Source organism: Ptychodera flava, chromosome 3 (genome assembly GCF_041260155.1).
Source record: "Ptychodera flava strain L36383 chromosome 3, AS_Pfla_20210202, whole genome shotgun sequence".
NCBI classification, from domain to species: domain Eukaryota; kingdom Metazoa; phylum Hemichordata; class Enteropneusta; family Ptychoderidae; genus Ptychodera; species Ptychodera flava.
The window spans coordinates 10,371,359-10,391,679 of NC_091930.1; the positions used below are offsets into that span (position 1 = coordinate 10,371,359).

Consider the following 20,321-nt stretch of genomic DNA (forward strand, 5'->3'; position numbering starts at 1 on the left):
TTTTGCAAGGAGTGGGACACTAAAAATTCACATCATGACACATACAAAGGAAAAGCCATTTGCAGAAAAAGGAAAATCCTTTTGTCTGCAAAGTGTGTGGGAAGGGTTTTGCAACGAGTGGAGATCTAAATATTCACATAAGGACACATACAAATGAAAAGCCATATGACGGCAAAGTTTGTGGGAAGGGTTTTACTCTGAGTCAAACCTAAATGTTAACAGCAGGTAGCATATAAATGATAACCCTTTTTTACGCAAAGGTTATGTCACATATTTGAAGTCTCTCATATCCCATGGATATTGACAAAAAAACAATTTATTCCAAAAACCTGGTGGTGAGAAATGAACACTCATTATAACTGCCTTTGACAAGATTGGATTCATGTGAAAAGCCATTTTCTGCAAAGCCCTAGATAGGAAATTGACAGAGTTGGTTTTTAAGTGCAACATAAGGACGCTATAGGCAAACAAGAAGGTACATTATTTTTAGTTGCTCGACTGCAAATTTTGTAGCTTATATAGTGGTAGGTGTCACATGACTTCCATTGTCTGTTCTCTTTTAACTCTCATCAGTTCCTTTGTCAACTTTGCTCTCCATAATAGAAACAGTTCAGAAATATTTTATATTTTATATGCAAGTCTTCCAGGATGAATGGACTTTTGATTTGTCAACATGATGAGGACATATGCATATGCTGATTAATATGATGGTATATGCTGCATGCCATACACAGTGATATATCAAAATTGTTTATTACCTTTTTAATAATTGTTATGATGGTAAATAGTGCAAATATCTCATGACAAGTATTTCCTTCTTCACACTTAAGCATATGTAAGTCGTGTTTTGAGCTCTTTGGTCAAATATTTTCAATTTTTCCTCAAAACAACTGATATGATCACTCTTTGACTATGTATTCGTTTAGTCAGAAAAGTTCATTTTGAGGTGATATAAACCTTTATGTATCTCAAGACTCTGTGGGACAAGGGCCCAAAGAGTGTCCTATGTCACCACAACTTCTGACCAAGCGTGTGTCCTTCTGTTTGTCTGTCCAGCCATCTGTCTGTATACAGATTTTGTTAAAGTCGTTACTTGAAAACAATCGTTCTGAATGTCATGCAATTCTGTACATTGCATCATCATGGAAAGATCTCAAGCTGATTAGATTTTTGTGGATATGCCCTCCATAATAACTGGTAATTTGCATATTGAATGAATTTATGCACAGCGCACTTTCTCAAGAATTACTTCCCAATTTGATGAAACCACCCAGGCTCTCGAACTGTTCTATATGCTAAAATCATGCTAAAAGATGAGTTAGTGTGGTCGGTATGCATGCCTTCATGCATGCATGTAGGTAGTTAGGTAGGTAGGTAGGTAGGTAGGTAGGTAGGTAGGTAGGTTTGCATGGTGGCAAGCTTGTGTGTTGGTGTATATGAATGTATATTTTTATGTGCATCTGCTGCAAAATCTCGGAAACCCCTGTGTGCACTACCTCTAGATTGTGTGGAAAGTCTTGCATCATGTGTTGAAAGACTCCCATAATTGAAATAAAAAAAATACGTCTCAATAATATGCAAAGAACAAAAAAATGTAAAAATGGTAAAATATCTAGAACTTTGACACTAATGATCAGATTGCAATGAAATTTCATTCGAAGGTTAGCTGATAGTTGATTTGTATTCCATGTGGATTTTGTTAATTGTTTGAAGCAGTGTTAAATTTTGATCTCTTAGGAAACATTTTTAGATTTTCCATCTTAGTGAAACTTTTTGTGACACGATCTGCCAAAGAAATTCTTCTCAGGTCTCTACTGATGTTCTCACACTTTTTTTCTAATTCATAATAGATCAGCAAATAGTACTGGTATTTTTAGCTCATATTTGGTTTTATATATAAATACCAAAAAGAGCTTATATGATGAGTCTGAGTGGCGTCTGTGTCTGTATATTTGTGGGTATGTGCGGATGTATGTCCGTCACACACAAAGGCTCCCGTACCGCCAAAGCTACCATCTCAGTATTTGGTGTACAGGTAGATGTAGGGGTTGAGATGTGAATTTGTTCAAATTAACACATCAGTGTGAAAAATGTGCAAATGAGGTAAGAAAAAGGGAAATACTGCAAGTGTGCAGGAGTGGTGGCAGTGAACTGAATCAGCCCACACATCTGAATAAGAGGATTTTGACCTTTAACGTATTTGTATACAGGGTACCTATTATGTTTGGGAGTGATAGCAGTAACTGAAACAGCTAATTTGTCATTTCCTGTCATTGTTTATGAACTGTGACATATTAACAGATCTGCTGAAACCATATGGATGTCTATTTTTTTACATCCATGGTAGAAAGATTCTCCTGCTATGCATGTTGCTAAAGTTGACCTTCAGTACCTAAAGTTTCAGACCTTATTTACTTTTGTCATTCTTAATTTTCTGGTTGTATTTCTTGTTGTTTTTCTGGTTGTACTGTGCAGTAATTGTCATAAAATCAATGCATAATTTTCCCGCACTGAACAGATAGAAATAACACTTATTGTTGATCTTTGGTATGTACCAATTCTGATCAAATTTGAGCGACACCGTATAATTGCGGTACTTTTTATTATATCTGGTATTAAAATACTGTTATATTCATTAATCACTCGTTGCAGTTAGTAAAACTTTGTCCTAAAGGTTGCATTGGACAGATTCAGTGATGTTTTTCATATTTACATATCACATCAGGGTTATGGATGTTTCATTTTATTCACTGATGGTGATTACGCTTTTACGTCCTTAATTAAAGGCGCCCTTCTCAATCCCTGGTTCTCGCATTAGCGAATGTGTCAACAGCCCATTAACACTTTGTCATTCTTTTGTTTTCCATTGAATATTTTATCAAGGAAATAGTATTTATATTATATAAATCTGATAATTGAGTGGGGGCTTTAACTAGGTGTACATAATTTTTGTGACGGAATACCAACGTGACATCGGAACAGATGCATTTAGCATATGACGTACACACCTCCTAGGTTGGTGAGAATTTAAAAGTTAGGAAAGAAGCGTTGACTTCAAGCCAATTCAGTACATTTTCAATTGGATTCTAACTCACAATATTCCGCACCTGGTCACTTGGCGATGACATCACTGTCAAATCCGTTCTGCCAAATCCCCTACCCTTAAATAAGAGTGCTAGTGGTTTAGTAACCAAAACTAAGTTCAACAAGATCGATTGGAACTAATTTGGGATAATTGGATTTTCATATTTTTTAAATTTCTCAAGAATGTTAGGTGCCCTATAGCTGAATGTTGCAACATTACAAATTACTCCTAAAAACAAGTGTGTAACGTAAAAAGAAAAGGCAGATGATATTATATTTGTAGATGAAATCGGCATTACTTCATCATTCAATTATCCCAAATTTGTACCAATCGTGTTGTTGTTACAACTATTCTGACTGCAACCCCTCCACACACTGTAGAGTTCGTGAAGCACTTGCACAAACATAGTTGCTACTACTACACATTGCAAAACAAAATTAAAAAAACAACGACAACATTTTAACAGAAAGCACAAATTACTTAACTTGTTGCCTTTTTCTATTGCACTGAGAAACTTTACGATCAGACATGATCTCTCAACTGGCAATACTTTTAAACTTAGACAATCCTAAAATCACTGGGATTCTTCTAACCTCTGAAAACAATGGTTCGGTAAATTAGGTAGCTGCAATTTTAACCTTCATTAACTCCTCTACACAAAACTGACAGAGTACATTAGGCCGTCTAGTGAAGGTGGGCAGAATAGCTTAGTGAAACAATAATATGGTCTTTTTGAACAACTGAAATACATTTTGGGATGTGTGAAGGGATTGATATGCGATTAAGAAGACAATGCCTGTCTTTACACGAAGAGGATTGTGGGACAGTATATAGCAAGACCCGTACATGTGAATTTACGATTTGAGTCTTTACTCACATGTTTAGATGTACTTAGGTTATTTGAATATAAATGAGATCAGATTATCACTTATAGTATGAAAAGCTACCACTCATAATGCACATTCAGTGCCATCACGTGGCACCAAGGCCTTCAAATAGTCCATGGAGTTTAGCCAGACAGAAGGCCTTCAACATTCATGCAGCTGCCCTGCAGCTGTTAATACCTGACGTCTACATTGACACAAGTGTCATTCATTACAGAGTACATTGTCCTGTTCCAACAAGCACCTGACGATTCAAGAATATATCCTCTACCCCTCTCTATCATGTGAAATATAATAATGTAATTACCTCCGAATTCTGGTCTATTCTTATTTTATATTATATCACAATTGATTGCCAATGAACTCTCTACTGTCTTACTGACAACATCAAGTTCCGAAAATTGATCGTCCGATTGTGATGATCATTATTACCGTTCACCGTCCTTCTCAAGGGAATGGTCATCCAGAGATACAGAAGATACAGAAGCAGTGAAGAGGCTCTAAGTCTTCAAAGATAACACCAATTATTTCTAATACAAAGATGTTACATACTGAGAGGTGTTGTCCCGTCTAGTCAAGTGCTTGGATTTGTTAAGACCCTTCTTATATGCTATCTGTACAGTGGTTATTTACTAGAATTTTCTAGAAGGTCGTGTTTACTATAAGTGAAGATATTCTAGAACACTAATTAGCATATCAATAGAAATTCTAGATTGTTCTGATATCTTCTTGATATAATCATTTTCGTATAAATATGGAACAGTACAGATTTTCAGGCAGACTTTCGGGATCAGTTCAGTGTTTACTTCAAGACTTTTTTGGACCTTCACACTCAGCTGGAGTTGTTCGTTGACCTGAGGCTCGATTCCGATCTATCATTATCAACCCGCAAGTCAGAGAGAATCCACTTTCTCACTCGCCATTGTCTGTCTGGCTAAACTCCACAGACTATTTTAGGAGCTGTTAATGGTTCCAGCTGAGATAAGTTACTTTGATCTGCATTGTTAAAGGCACATGAGCTGCAACTTTTGACATTATTTTCATAAGTTTTAGTAGGAAGTTACACACGTGTTTCTGTTGATCAGCTCTTTCCTTTGATGCGTGTCTGTCGTAATACGCGAGTATTTCATCTTCCAACTTTTTTTATTGGACTTGCATTAAAACACTTCATTAGCAATTCATTTAGCCTCTCGTGGACGACAGTAACCTTACCGTGAGGCCGCACATGCATTTTTATGACGAGGTTACAAGGAGTGGGGCCAGACGAAAACATGATTTTAAATCTTGCTAAAACCGCTCTAGACTGAAAGATCCGCCCGGTGGTGGCAGTCCCAGGGTTGGTGGGTACCCATGCGCGTTACCAAATTCACGGAAAAGGGGGTGTTTTTCTTCAGTCATCTCGGAGATTCTAGGTCCGTGAAATCGAGAAAAAGGGGTACTTTTTCAGAGTAACCTCCGAGATTAGGGGTAGTCCTTTCATAATCTCCCTAGGACACTAAATCTGGTCTAGTCTCACTCACAAAGAAAATGAAAAACAGTACCGTACGTTTGTATGTACATATGACGTATACATGCCCATCACTTAGGGTCTATTGAAATTTGATTTAGGGGGGAATGATTCCCCCCTAAATCAAATTTAGGAAGATGATTATGTATGAATGTGACTAAAATCAGGTGAGGACAAACATTTGTGATGTATGTACATGTATACAAAGTCAACCTTCAGGTCAACCCTGGAAGTCAACATACTAACCTCCTAGATTTCGAAAATAAGGGTATGTTTTTTATAGCTAATTTCTCCCAGATTTGCCACAAATAGGGGGTGTTTTCTCAGAAATTCTAGGAAAGGGGGTACTTTTCAAACTTGGGAAACAAGCATGGGTACCCACCAACCCGGGGACTGCCCTCGCCGGGAAGATCCGTCGCTCGAGGATGCTCCCTGTACGCTCCCATCCTCTTGGGCGGAGCGTCACGTGGAGAGCGCCCTCGAGCGACGGATCTTCCTGTCTAATACCGCTCAGGCGTGGGAAATTAATGTGTGGTACAAATATTGAAACTGCCGAGCGTAAGCATGACTCTCTGCTACCTATGTGTACGAATACAACAATATTAGAAACAACGATCTTTTTACTGACGTTTGATATGTGAATGCACTGTACTGTGTTCAAACACCGGTGTCTGAACGAAATGGGTTTATCACTGTGATAGTCAATCCGGAGGACTGTGGTTTCATCTTACTTTACAACACTTTCTGGCTGATGTTCGGCATTGCTGACTATATTCATTGTGTTCGACCAATCCAAGACCCTTGGATCGCGACCAAAGGCTTGATAACATGCATACACCCTATATGAAGGGAATTTTCGGAAAATACTCCTTGAGCCTCAGCCGTAAATATCACATCTCTTAGAATTCTACTTATTAGCATATGCTAATTGTCCAAACCCTTCCCTCTATCTATCAGTGCAAACACTTGAATCTCCAGAATACATACAATAACTGTACGTTACTCAAGGCTTAACTGTTAGTTATACAAGGCTTATACAAGTCTTGTGACATCACTTTCAATAAAGTGAGATCGTATAAATTTGATATAATAATAGCTCAGGTTAAAACAAATAAAATTATCAAAGGACAAAGAAACATGCAGGATTTCAAATATAGGATAAAGCCCGAGTACGAGGGCTCTTCTGGTATATAAAGCCCAACCCAACGATAAAATGTCGAGGCCGCAGGCCGAGACATTTTATCGTAGGGTTGGACTTTATATACCAGAAGAGCCCGAGTACGAGGGTTTTATCCGACTTAAAAACTATCGCCCCTTACTGATATATTTTCGTTTTCAATGTGTTTACGTCAACTGCCCCCTTTGTCAATGTAACATGTTTAGGATATGAATTAAAACTTTATTTTGAAATAGCCTTCCAATGTAATGGAACATCCTATAAATGCCCTAGAGCACATTATATAAATGCCCTTGGGCACAGTAGATTTTGTGTTGCAGCTGGTTTCCGGTGTGTTACCAAATTTGAATATTAAGACATACCAGATGTCTACTGAATATGACATGTTCACTTTTGATTGGACAGTACTTTACTACTGCGCTGCCATTCGTTCTGGAATTTGGTGACCAAGGCTTTATGAGTAAATAAAACACCCTGAATTGAGCACTCTGATTGGTCAATCAACAGTAGATAGTTTTTAATTCTGATTAAAGCCACAATAGCTGCGAATGTGTAATAAACCGACCTCAAAATATCCCCGGTTTTCCAATAGTTTTCTTTGAATAAGACCCATCACAAAGTGTATAACCAGTGTTGTCCTTAGAAGCCGGGTGCCGGGTAAATAACCCGGCTGTTTTGCATTTTTTCCCGGCTACTTTTAACGTAATTAGATTATTTTTATAGACCTGTAATTTCGGGATTGCACTGCCAGCTGTTAGACGGCACGCGTACATTGGCAGTTTCGCCACCCCTTTCCCCGCATGGCACTGCACTAAGATAAAACAGTTTCTGAATACCCGTTTGTGGCTTTTTGAGCCCGATCTTTTATTTGTTAAATAGTGTGATTGGCTGATGGACGCGCCTATGGTGTTGTCTTTAATTTGTTACGAGCAGTGTAATTGGTTTGATTAGTATGAAAATAATCGCAATCATACCAATCCATAGTCCAATAACACTAGGTCGGAATTCGTAAGACAATAGTTGTAAACATAGACACAAAACAGCACAGAACAGACAGTAAATAGACGGTACACAAACAAAGTCAAATTCATGAAAGAAAGATATATGGACCTCTGGCCAAAAGACCAAGAAGGTCATCTTAGGTCATTTTTAACGATGGCGTCAAAAAGAAATGTGGCGTCGGCCACTGGCACCTTGCCGATGGAATATTTTTTCCCGAAGAAAGCCCGTTCGAAAGGTATACTTGATTCCGACAATACATTTAGTTTATGTATGAAAAACTTCAATTTCGCTGAATTTGTGAGAGAAAAGCGCCGAAAAGATGTGATTTTGATCGACGATTCGAAGTTCATGAGACTGCAGATAGTTTTCCGCCGCCGCGCTGGCTGCCAACGTCACTACGAGTATGATCTTCTCAACAAATCAAGTTATTCTCAGAGCAATACCGACGCATTTTCTAGATTTAAAAACAATGAGCTAGAACTGTTTTTTTAGAAACAACTGTTTATTTGAATGGGTATTTTTTTTCATTGATTATTTTACGTACTAGAATCCACGGTCACAGGCATGTGTGTTGCCGACCGGCGCATCATCGTCACGGCTCACGGCTTCACCGTGGCGCTGATCCCTGTTGTTATACGTCGTGGATTCCGGCATGGGCTAGATCTCCATGTTCTCCATGTTGGGTTGCTCGATATTGTCTTTCGATGACCCTCTGAATCATTTTTTTTCACGGAATCGTAAAGCAAATTTGAAAGAAAATAGAGTTGTTTCCTTCCGACGCCATGCTGCATATCTGCTTTGATCAAATTTGGGGACAGCGAGACGCGGTGATCGCGCACGGTTTATTTGCATTTAATTTGTTGCAACATTTCTGTCAATCACTCACTTTGTGTCATAAGTTTCAGAAACTATCGCCCGCCTGAAAATTAGCAACGTAGTATTCATAGGCACAGCTGACATGATCACTTGCTTCTGAGCTACGATGCCAATTTGTCAGACTATACCCAGAGAATCCGAAACTTTCCACACAAAATGAGTGATTGACAGAAATGTTGCAACAAATTTAACGTCAAGCGGGCGCTCATCTCGTCTGGTTGTCGCCAAAGCTCAGTCGCGGAGAGTGCTTTCGCAAACATTTTACTATTATCGTTTGCGTATTATAACTCATAACAATCCAATGCGTAATGTTATTACGAATTGGATCGACTCTCTACGCATTTTTTTAATTGTTATGAGTTTTCTATATACGCATTTTTTTCGTAAATGCGAACACTGTTACAGTGAATTATCTTACCGATGTTTTTTTTTAACAAAAGCGAATGTGTTTTTATTAGATTACTGTCGGTATTTTGAATTTTCCATCCTGATTTTGGGAAATGAGGAATGAAATGAGCAGACTGCAGGTGATTTAAGATTAAATGTTAAATCTTCAATGCAAGTAAAACCACAAGTGTGTCATAAATAATACAAACAAAACAAAATCATGTTTGTTTGGTTAGTTGTATGTGAGCCACGTCTAAGACACACAACAAAAGTACTGTTTCAGTCTCAGCTAAATGTCACCTCAGATGCCACCAGAGAACACCATTTTCACTCCAAAATTTCATTTTTCGCCTTGCGACCCCCTCGTTCGCTACGCTCATTCGCCGCTCGGTCGCTCCGCTCCCTCGCAGTCCACCCGTCTTCTTTCTTGAATTACCCGGCTACTTTTAAGTATGAGGACAACACTGTATAACACTGTTATAAGTGTCGAAAATGGCGTGTAAATTCGAAAGTTTTAACACCATTTTAGATTTTCAAAAATTAATCATGTGACAGAGTAAATAAATATTATAACAACAAAATGTCAGCAATTGTTTGTTGTGCTTTCAAGTAAATGGTATCATGCTTGTTTCTTGGATGATCACGATGGGCACGTTCACTAAATACTGCAATTTTCTATTTTTCCGTACGTTGAGGCGCCATTTTATGAGTGCGGCACCTGTTACAACGCACAGTCATGGTCCAAACCAGCGAGCCATGATTCTTCTATATGCGTCCTTTAGTTAGCGCATTTACACGAGCAAACTTTGGTTTGAAAATAAAGTCATGATAGTAATACATTAAATTCGCGGCTTTTGTGGCTTTAAATAAACTGAAAATTGCAAATCGATCGATTTTCCTCGTCAATTCTCCCGCCCTGAATGCATATATGCGACCGTGACAGGTGACGAGCAGGTGAGGAAACATCCACAAAAGACAACGGAGTGAAAAAAAAAGTTATAAAAATTTGAACCTCCAATGGTAGGATATGGACCGGCTGCCTACGGGGGAAATCCCATCCCCAAAGTCTCCGAGCAAAATATGTTGAGATACGGACAAGAGCGATGCATCCTGGGAGCTAGAGATCCATGGTGCAAGTTATATACCTTTTGAGACGATGTCACAGAAAATAGAGTTGCAAGGTTGTGTGGAAACGGCCTTTTGAAGTAATTTATGCGCATGGGTAATGAGTGGGAACTATGACTCTTAGTCCTTGATCAATTGCATAGCTTCTGCTCGTATTACCTACTCAGAGAGTTTTAATGTCATCATCCTAAATGTGTGTACATGTGTGTGAGCGTTTGTGTGGGGGGAGGGGGTTTGAGAGCCTCAAAGTGCCGCGTGGGCGACATAGACTAACTGTACATTGAAATATAGAGAGTGGAAGCGAGAATGACAGCAATTCACTCCCTCGGCTGGTTTCACACCTGGTGCGGAGACTTCCGCTTGAACATGTTTAACGTATCATTCAATTGTCCCGTTGTCCTATAACCTCCGTCATAAAGTTACGGTCATCAAGGGCCTCAACTGTTAATGTCGGTTATTTGAAACATGCAAACTTGTCAAATCTCCTCTGAGAGATATTTCTTCAACAATGCCGTTAGAGAAGGATGACAACCCACTAAACAAGCCTTGAACAGTTTATTTGGCCAACTACGTTTAGCATTCACAGGCAAAAAGTGCCAAACCATGTGTTACAGAGGAATTTACAGGAAATAATCACCGTTTTTAAAAGGCAATCTGTTGGAAGTTAAACTGGTCCAACCTTGCCGATTTCTGTCACAGTGTCAGGAAATGTTGAAATGGCGGGTAAATCAAGCATGAAAATATGAATACTTTGACTGTATTTATTACACATGTATTATTTTAACCCTTTGAGTGCTGTCATTTTTCCACCAAAGTTTTAGTGCAACATTTAACTACATTTTATAAATTTTTCTGTATGTTTTTGATAATTTTTGACCAAATGGACATCGCATCTCATCGACTACACTTGTTTATGAAAATGTTCGCAAACGTCTGAAAACATTGACTGGGATTGACGTGAACCGTTATCAAGTTCGAATGTACGATCGTCGGATGATTATGGTGTGCAAAAAAAATTTAAAAAAGCATGCGAAGAACATTAATTGCAAAGAACGACGTGGAAGTAACCGTGAGAGAAATGCATAAATATCCCCAGGGTAAAAATAAAGGTTTACGATATAAAAAATATAGCTTACTTCTCTTTGAATGTCGTTCGACTTTTAAATTTTCTATTGTTTTTTGGTATCAAAGCTTCAGTCATTTTAATGCATTACATTTTATTGCCGTCCTTTTAGATTTTCTTTCACTTTTTGTTCAGTTTTATCTTATTGTCATTTAGTTTTTATTTCCTTTTCGTTTGATTTGCATTTGTATTTGCATCTTGTATTTACGCTGCAGTTCATTCCATTGTTGTTGCCCTGGGGTGTACTATTCCTCGCGGACGAAGTCAGTTAGAGACGTAAGGTTCTGGTCATCACCGACCGTGTGTGCTTTCGTTTGTCTTTGCGTCTGTCCGTGAATCCCTTTATCAGTCTGCAATAAACCCGAGCAAAGTTCGTTTAAAGTCGGTCCAAGGTCGTTTTTCTTTGTCATATATATGCACGTCAATTTGTTTTGTTATGTGATCAAATATGGCCGCTAGGTGTCCATTTTGTTTCATTGTTTCCTTTTCTTGAACCGTAACTAATACCTAGACCAATTTGTTTAAAGGTTTGAAAAAAGTCATTATCCTTTGTCCTACACACGCACGTCGCTTTATCTCACGATATGATCCAATATTACTACCAGCCGGCCAGTTTGTTTCAATTTCTATGTCTAGAATCATAACAAAGGCATGCTTGGACCAATTTATTTCAAACTGCAAGTAATGACAAAACTCTATGTCGTTAAAGAGCGCGTTGATTAATTTTGTTTTTATATGATACTATATGGCCACGACGTGGCTGTATTGTTTCAATTTTCCCATGTCTACAGCTATAGTTAAGATCAATGTGTGTCAAAGTTTGTACAAGGACACACCTCTATGTCACATATGTGCACATTGATTTGTTTTACGAGGTAGACCGACATGGCTGCCAGGAGGCCTTCGTGTTTCTTTCATGTCTAGAGCCACAACATAGACATGCCTTGGCAGATATGTTTCGAAGTAAGCCGGTACAAGGGCATAGCGTCTTAGGACATGTGCAGGACGACTTGTATTGTGATACAATCCAATATGGCTGCCAGGTGGCCTTTTTTGTTGTCCCTTCTTTTCCAGAGCTGTCAGTAATACTTACTTTGACCGCTTTGTTTCAAAGTTAGTTTAAGGTCACAACTGCATGTAATTAATATGTGCATTAATTTGTTCTGGGACATGTTGCAATACGGCTACAAGGAGGTAATTTTGTCTTAAATTGTCATTTCAATAGCAATAACTAATACTGACGTGTCTGCTACAAGGACATAATCATATGTTGTACATGTGCATGTCATTATGTATCGTGATACGATCCAATATGGCTGTCAGAGCTATTTTCTGTCAGTTGGCACAAACACACAACCTTTGAGTGAATCATTTTGCAATTCGCCCGAATCGGACATCAATTATTCAGCTACCCCGAAAATCATGCCAGAAAATCCCGAGAGAGTTTGACCGGTTGACCTCGCTGTTAATTTTATGCAGGAAATTACAATAACAATGCTTGGTCGAATGACGCAGTGCCTTGAGGGTGGGATCGCCAGTGGTATAGGGGAGGAGTACCTTCCCGATGGTGATAAGTGGTGCGGATTACCGTCGCCTAGGTGACTGCACTACGGCCAAAGGCGCCCCATTTTGTACGGTAATAGCGTCCCGAATTTTCGCCACACATACGTGGAGTGCGCGTTCGGAGAGTCAATTTCGCCTCCCGCGTCATGTTGAAAATTTCGCCGTATTTCCTTGACGCACATCTAAATATTAACGAAAGAGCAACAGGTCCTATTTCTCGTATATGCTGCCCTTAAAATTATAATATTTTGGGAAGAATTTCGCAAGGGGATTCCAAAAATACGTAAGCGATAAGAGACATATGCAAAATCAAGTAAAAACATAGTCAACAGCAAAACGATCTTCAACTCGTCATTTCATAAAAATAAGAGGGAAACTCAAAAAAATAAAACCATAGAGTTTTAGATACCCTTCATGATATGCGTCATACCAAATATTATAAAAAATAACAGCAAAATGAAAAAGTTAAACCAACGGTTTTTTCAGATGTATTTTTCATTTTACGATGTGTCTAATCTGCTCGATTTCCCATAGAAAACAATGGCGTTTAATGTACTGAACAGACCGTACAACTATCGCTCGTTCAAATTTCTCAATTCGGAACCAATTATAGTGAAAAGTTGCATGGCAAAATTGCTGTCGTTTTAGTTTTTTGAATTTCTCGACGAAACTTGTTTTAGTTGCATTTTATTTTTCCGATCGCTGAATTTTTGCTCTTGCCCTCAATAAAATGGCGATCTTACGGCGTTTGCATATGCAGAATCAGGGTCTAATATTGACCCATTTTAATCGGTTAGCGTCCCTTAAATTGAACAGACCAAATACCAGTCATGTTGTTGTAATTTATACCAAATTTTGGCGAATATAAACTATGAAAATTCCAGTAAACTGCAAAAATAACACAGAACAGAGGCGAACGGGCGTAGAGTCTCCACTGTAATCGTGCAGTGAACGTTATCGATCGATATCCTTTTGTCCGAAATTGATACATTGTTGTCTCGCTCACTCGCGTGTAGTCCCCCGTTCACAATGGCGCCAAACTACGCCGAGGTGCGCCAAAATGTGCTGAAACGTATGTAAAAGTATCACCAAAACTGAAAAAATTGTCGTCGATTTAGTTTCCGTACAGGAAACCAACGGATACCTTGATGTTAAAGTGTATAAGTCAATATATGGGTTATTGTGGAAATGTTTATGACGTGACCTCAACACACGAGCGCCCCGCACAAGCGGCGCCCAACAGATTTTCGATCGATAATCTCAGGGGGGGATGTGCACGAGAGGGCGCTATTGCGTTGATCGAACGCATGTACCGTCAGTCCGTCGCGATACGTCGTAGTGAAAACTTCCGGGTTGTCGTAGGCCAAAGTGAAAATATGTTGTGCAAACTCCAGCATTGCGGTTTCTGCCTAGACTTTCCTTGACTTTGCTCTCCGTCCGAGACTCTTTCCATCAGAAGAGCTCCGTAAATCTTTACTCTTACTCATTTTTGCTCATTTTTGTACTTTGGCCAACGGCCTGGAGCTCGTGACCACACGGACGCAATGTTGTCATCTTACGTCACGGTCGCCTGATTCGAACTTGGGCGCACGAGACGTAGTATAGTAGAAGTACTTTACGTTGCCGAAATTGCATATTAATTAGGTAACTTTAGACATCAGGGGCGACTAAATAAGGGTGGAGCAATTTGGAGCAATCATTTTAGACGGAAATCTGACAATTTGTCTACAACATACTTCAGTATTGAGACTTGCGGTATTAAAATAAAGTAGAAAACTGCATGTTATCAACATCTCTTCATCGTCGTACAACGTAATCGGCCAATCTGAAAAGGAGGGTTAACATGAAAACAACTCTACAATTTCGTGTTGGTTGTGTCCCAAAGTACTTGCAATTGGAATCTGGAGTGAAATTCAAAATAATTAGAAGAAATTCTGAGAAAAAAAATCGAGATTTTATTACTCATGAATTATTCATATTATGCAAATTAACCAATATTTTAAGCCAATCACGTCGTGCACATCCCCCCCTGGATAATCTATTGAAAATAAATTGATACAATGTTCGCCGTTGTCAATAGCGACCGGCTGAGAGCGCTGTTCGATAGAAGTTATGCTTCGCGGAATACCGTACACTGAGGCATACTTTTGGGCCGTAGTGCTGGCGTTGCAAATACCTGGACTGAACCCACGCGTGGACTGAACCATTTGTTTTTTTTTTGGGTGTCGATGGTACTTTGACAATAAAAGTAAAGATGCACAGATATCGAGTTTATTGTCTTGTTTATGAGCGGCCAGTATTTCCAACAGCATGAATTACGTGCATTTGCCCTAGAAGAAATAAATAATTTCGAATAAAACATCGCGAATATAACCACATTCGTACCCCAAAGAACCATGAAATCGCCCGACTTTCGATTGAAGAGATGAGTTTTGCCAAACCGCGTATATAGAAAAAGTGGCAGATGACTTTATTTTTAGAATCATAGACAGTATAGCGAGATGTAAAAAATGTGAAAGAGGCTCCCCATCTAACTATCCTAAATGTTTTTGTGTCGAGTTTGTGTTTCATTCGTTTCGAAAATGTGTTCCTACATTCTTATCCGATTGTGTGTGTTAATAAAAATGTTTGTTTCGCTTTGGATATTTGTAGAGAAGTTTGGATTAGTGTGTACGGCACGGTCCCTCCACAAGCTTATGGCGAGACGCAGCTGGACCTATGTTGTTACAAAAGTTGATAGAGTCGCCCTTTGACGCTTGCGTTTCGAAACCCGGGTGTGGTTTCTCATCAGTCGCGGTGTAGATTCTTTCCTTAGTTTGTGTTTGTGAAAATTTATTTTAATGCATTTTAGTGGTCTTGCTTTTCGATTAGCGAGGCAAGTATATTAATTTTTGGTCACGTTGTGAGTCCGTTTGGTGGTTCGGTTTGTTTGTTCTATGTTTCTTTACTTCGGTAAATTTTGTTTTGACTGGTGTGTCTTTTAGATTTTTGCGGAGGTTTGTGAATTTTTAGGCAATAAGTACCACTGGGGTACGGATTTTATGTTTATTGGATCAAGATACTCACAAGTATCCTGGTTGATGTGCTTGTTCTCGTACATTTTGATTCATAGTTCGTTTACTTTGTTTACTGTTTGTTCTGGCTTGTTGTGTATAATACTGAGTGTTGCGTAATTGCCTTTCGCATTCGAGTACGTAATCGTTTGTGTTGACAATGACGAAAACCCGACCCTTGTCGAGGGTTTTTTCCCGAATTTGTCTATTGTTTGCAAGCTGGTTTATCGCGATTCTTTTAGCACGCGACATGTTTTGTTTCCTTGTTTGAAAGGGTATCTCTAGAAGTGCGAGTTTAGCAGCTTCAGATAGCTTTCAAGTTTTTGGTGTTTGTTGTTTGTGGAGCCCAATTTGACTTTTCTTTGAATTTGTGTTGTTGCGATTGTTTGTGTCTCACGATGTAGCGTAGTCACATTTTACGACTTTATTTGTTGAAATCCTGAGGTGGTTTTATTCTGTTTGGCGTCCGAATTAATTTTAAGGCCTTTGCCTAGTACTATTTTTCGGAGTTTCATAGTTTGAGCGATGATAGGTTGTTGTTGAATTTCATGTTGTTGTCGGCTTTTCTTTGGAAATAGCTGATTTATTTCCACGGCCATTTTTTCTGTCACGTTATTTTTATGTGTACGATTTTTGTTATTTCTTTTAAGTGTTTGTGTGTTCTATGTCATTTTATGTTGTTGTTTTTTTGGTAGTTCTCTTTTTGGAGTGTTTGGTGGCCCTGAAAAGGGCCGCTTGGTATGGGTTTTTGTTAGCGCTTGGCGCGTTTGTTTTGGCGATGAGCCTATAGCTTTTTTATGCTTCTTTTCGCCGATTCGATGTGCTTGGTAAGTAGGTGTTTGCCGCCTTCTTGTCACTGTGTGTGCGTACATGGACAGTCTGCATAGCCCTTGAATGTGTCTAGATTTTGATCAAACCATGGAGGTACCTCCATGATCAAACTTACAATTTAGGAGTATATATCAAAACTGATAAATGATTTATGTTTTCACATGGGTTCACAAAAAGTTTCGCCCCGGTGTTCATTTTTGGCCCAGTAATCGCATCTACCCACCCTTTACAGAGTAGTAAGCTTATGAGGCAAGTAAATATGGATGCGCCGGTGCGATTCAACGATCAACCTGTATATCGCATCGAAAATCAACAATTTTACGGCACGGACTATGATTTTATAAGTTTATACACAGTCCCTCGTGGATAGAGAGACTGTGGTTTATATAAAAATTATAAGGCGCGGGGTATTATATATTGACTGATTACTTTAGCTATAGATAGGCTACATTCAGGACGGGCAGCGACGGGCAGGAATTAGTAGGCAAAACCACGGTCCCTCCACAGAGGGACCGTGGCAAAACAGTGGTTTTCACCGTGGACAGAACTCGGTGCAATGATACTGAACATTAAAGGCCAGGGACTTGATACCCGGGATCAAGTTACGCCCGTTCACTTTGACATTCACGGGCGGGATCGAATGTTTCTGTCAATGTTTATTACGGTCACGAGTAAACATAGATAAGAACTTTGATTAGTGTGCACAGGAGGTTATGAACAAGCCACGCAAACAACAGATTATACGTTACTGAATATAACGGCCATACCAGTATACTGACTGAGAAACAACGTTTCATGAAGCCAGTAATGCTATAGCAATAACGTGCGATGACAAAGATTTATGTACAGTCAATCCATGACGCCTTCGCAACTGGTTACGTTCCGTTAGAGACACGTCGCCATTGCGACTTTTTGCCTCAGGCCAAGGCTCTTTGCCAGATTCAGTGGGTTCCTTCGACTTTGAGTGAGCGCTTCGAATGCAACGGCAAAGCTATATCATCTGACCGCATACCAAAAGACATTTCTCCATGATGATATGCAGTGGTTTTGTCGAACTGGCCCACGCGAATAAACTATTGCAGTTGCGCAACATGATTTTTTTTTCAAACTTGTGCATGCGTTCACTGAAACTCTCACAGTAAATCAGGCTTGATCGAAGTACTGGTGTTCTGACGTCTGCCAATGAATCGTGTTTGGCGGCGAAGTCTATACAGCAACGAATCACTCAACGTGTGGACCAATTATTGCAGCTCGACAAACCCCATGGCCCAGCCATTGCGCAATACACATGTCGCTGTCTGCGCGACTGTCTCGTACTTGGAGACCCGTGTTTCCGTCTGGGTATTTAGCGTGCAAGTACTTCGGTAGACGCTAGCTGACTGCCATGCCTGTTCTGTGTTATGACCAAAATTAGGGCAATACGATTATCAAACACGCATAATATACTTCATTTACGGACTTTGGTTTAGGCACGGTCCCTCCTAACTCACAAGGACCGTGGTTGTTGGCGTGACCTAGCCCTGCGTACGATGCTGTGTGTTCCGCCCGCTCACCTGATTTTTAATAGCTGTAGCGGAACACACAGCATCGTACGCAGGGCTAGGCGTGACCGAGTTGTGTTACACACGTAGTCCTCTTTCAAATTCAATGCAGGCTGGCCTTGAACAGTTTGTGGTGCCCAATTGGACCAAACATGTGTAATTAATTTATGAAAAATGGCATCTGAAGGAAACCGCCAAAAAAATGAAGGTATCGGAACCAACTTTCAAGTAATAAAATAGTAGCAAGGACAATGTTGTTCATCGGCCATAACAAAACAAACGAAAAATGAAAATCTCGTTACTCACCAACTGATCAACAATGTCAATAACTGCAATAATTATAGCCCGCGGGCTGTGCGCCGACTGTTTCTGATGTGTTGGCTATGCAACACATGGTAGGTACATGGTCCGTACGTACTGATCGGCGCTACACAGCCAACACGTTGGAAAGAACCGGCGCACTGCCCGTGGGGTACAATTATTGCGGCTTCAACCTCAGCTGCCTGAGCTGCGTTATGAATAGCGAATGACCTCGGTTAATTGTCAGAAATATAGCCATGAAATGATACCCGACACTTCATTCTGAAACAAGATTTAACCACTACAGCGCTCCTAATTGTGGTCAATCTGGATTTTTATATAGAGAAGGGTTTAGCACCAAGTGGATACACTTTCTTCAAGTTTCCGCCTTATGAGATTTTATGATTGATGACCTAATCGATTATCCCTATTGAGCTATTGAAACGGACAGGCACTAGTTGCGTCCACTTCACACATTTCCACACATGACTAACTGCATGAACTGATAGCTGCATTAATTGTAGCCTTGGTGAGCTTGGTCAGGCGGCTTGGACCTCTGTCGTGCGGCTTGCGCGATTCCAAACCACACGACAGAGGCCAAAGTTGTATGACCAGCCCATCAAGGCTACATTCATTGCAGCTAACTTACTGTGTCGGCACTCCGCCGAGGATGGAAATCTTTGCATCTACAGTGAAACATTCTGATTCGGAACAAATCTTTTATACTCATCCAACGATAATTTTCGTAGCAGTTTGTCTTCTATCATATGTTACAGGTCAAACTTTTGAACAAGCATCCAACAGAGAATTCGTATTCAATCGAATTAGTGTCATATGATTTATTTATACATACTAGCGTTTTTAGGTATCAAATGTTTCAGAAATGGGGACATATGCACAATAATAACACTACATTTCACAATTCCGCTAAATACTTTTCTTTATTTCTAATCAAAATAGCTGCACAACGTGACTGTAATTAACATAGCCCAGTTTCATGCATAAATAACCCCCATCAATCTCTCCCAAATCATCTTTTTCCAGGTATGTGTCTTCTTAGATAGGTTTCTTCTACCAGCCTGCCTATGGGGTGTTCTGCCATCACCACGAAAGGTTACAGATGTAGCCCGACGATCAACATTTTCATTCTGTAAAAATTTTAAAAATCATTAGCAATGGAATCGTTTCTCATTAACATTTGGATTGTTAAATATTACTTTTTCATATTCTGGTCTACTTTAACTCGTGGAGTTGTTCGATCTCTGGATACACTACATATACATATCGCTTTTCCAAAAACGACTGTGCCTGACGAAATTTAACTATCTGCAGTTACTTGCTCTTGTAAATGACTTCAAAATCGGACGAGAAAATGTACTGTAAAATGTAACAATGTAATGTGATGTGATGAGAAAATTGTATTCCAAAAAATAACAGGTACAGTGTATGAGATAATTCAAGTGTACGGAATAGACCAGTTTCATGAAGGTACATACCCAATCCAAACACGCCATATCACTCCGCAACTTGTACTTCTTATCCCCAAAGACGATGCGTTTGTCTTGATACAAAAGACACACATTGTTGTAGCTTTCTACATAATGTGTGTCTTTACACTGCGAAGTAAGAACAAAAACCAGTTTAACTTACAAATATGTAATGACTAATTTTATTGAAATCATTGGATGTCGACATTGGCATGTTGTCAATGTAATAATTTATGTATTTATTTATTTACAACAGAAGCAACGTCCAGTTACAGGCCCAATAAGAATTGAATTAAAAAGTCTACAAAGTATGACAAACTGTATACAAGAACATAAAGAACAGTAAAAGAAAACAACTAAAAAACCTACAACAACAAGAA

General features: G+C 39.3%; 1 protein-coding gene across 1 annotated transcript in view; it reads left to right on the forward strand.

Moving 5' to 3' along the window:
* Positions 1–20,321, forward strand: part of LOC139129530 (uncharacterized) — a 263,263-nt gene that overhangs the window by 42,445 nt on the left and 200,497 nt on the right. The gene's annotated exons all lie outside the window — the stretch shown is intronic.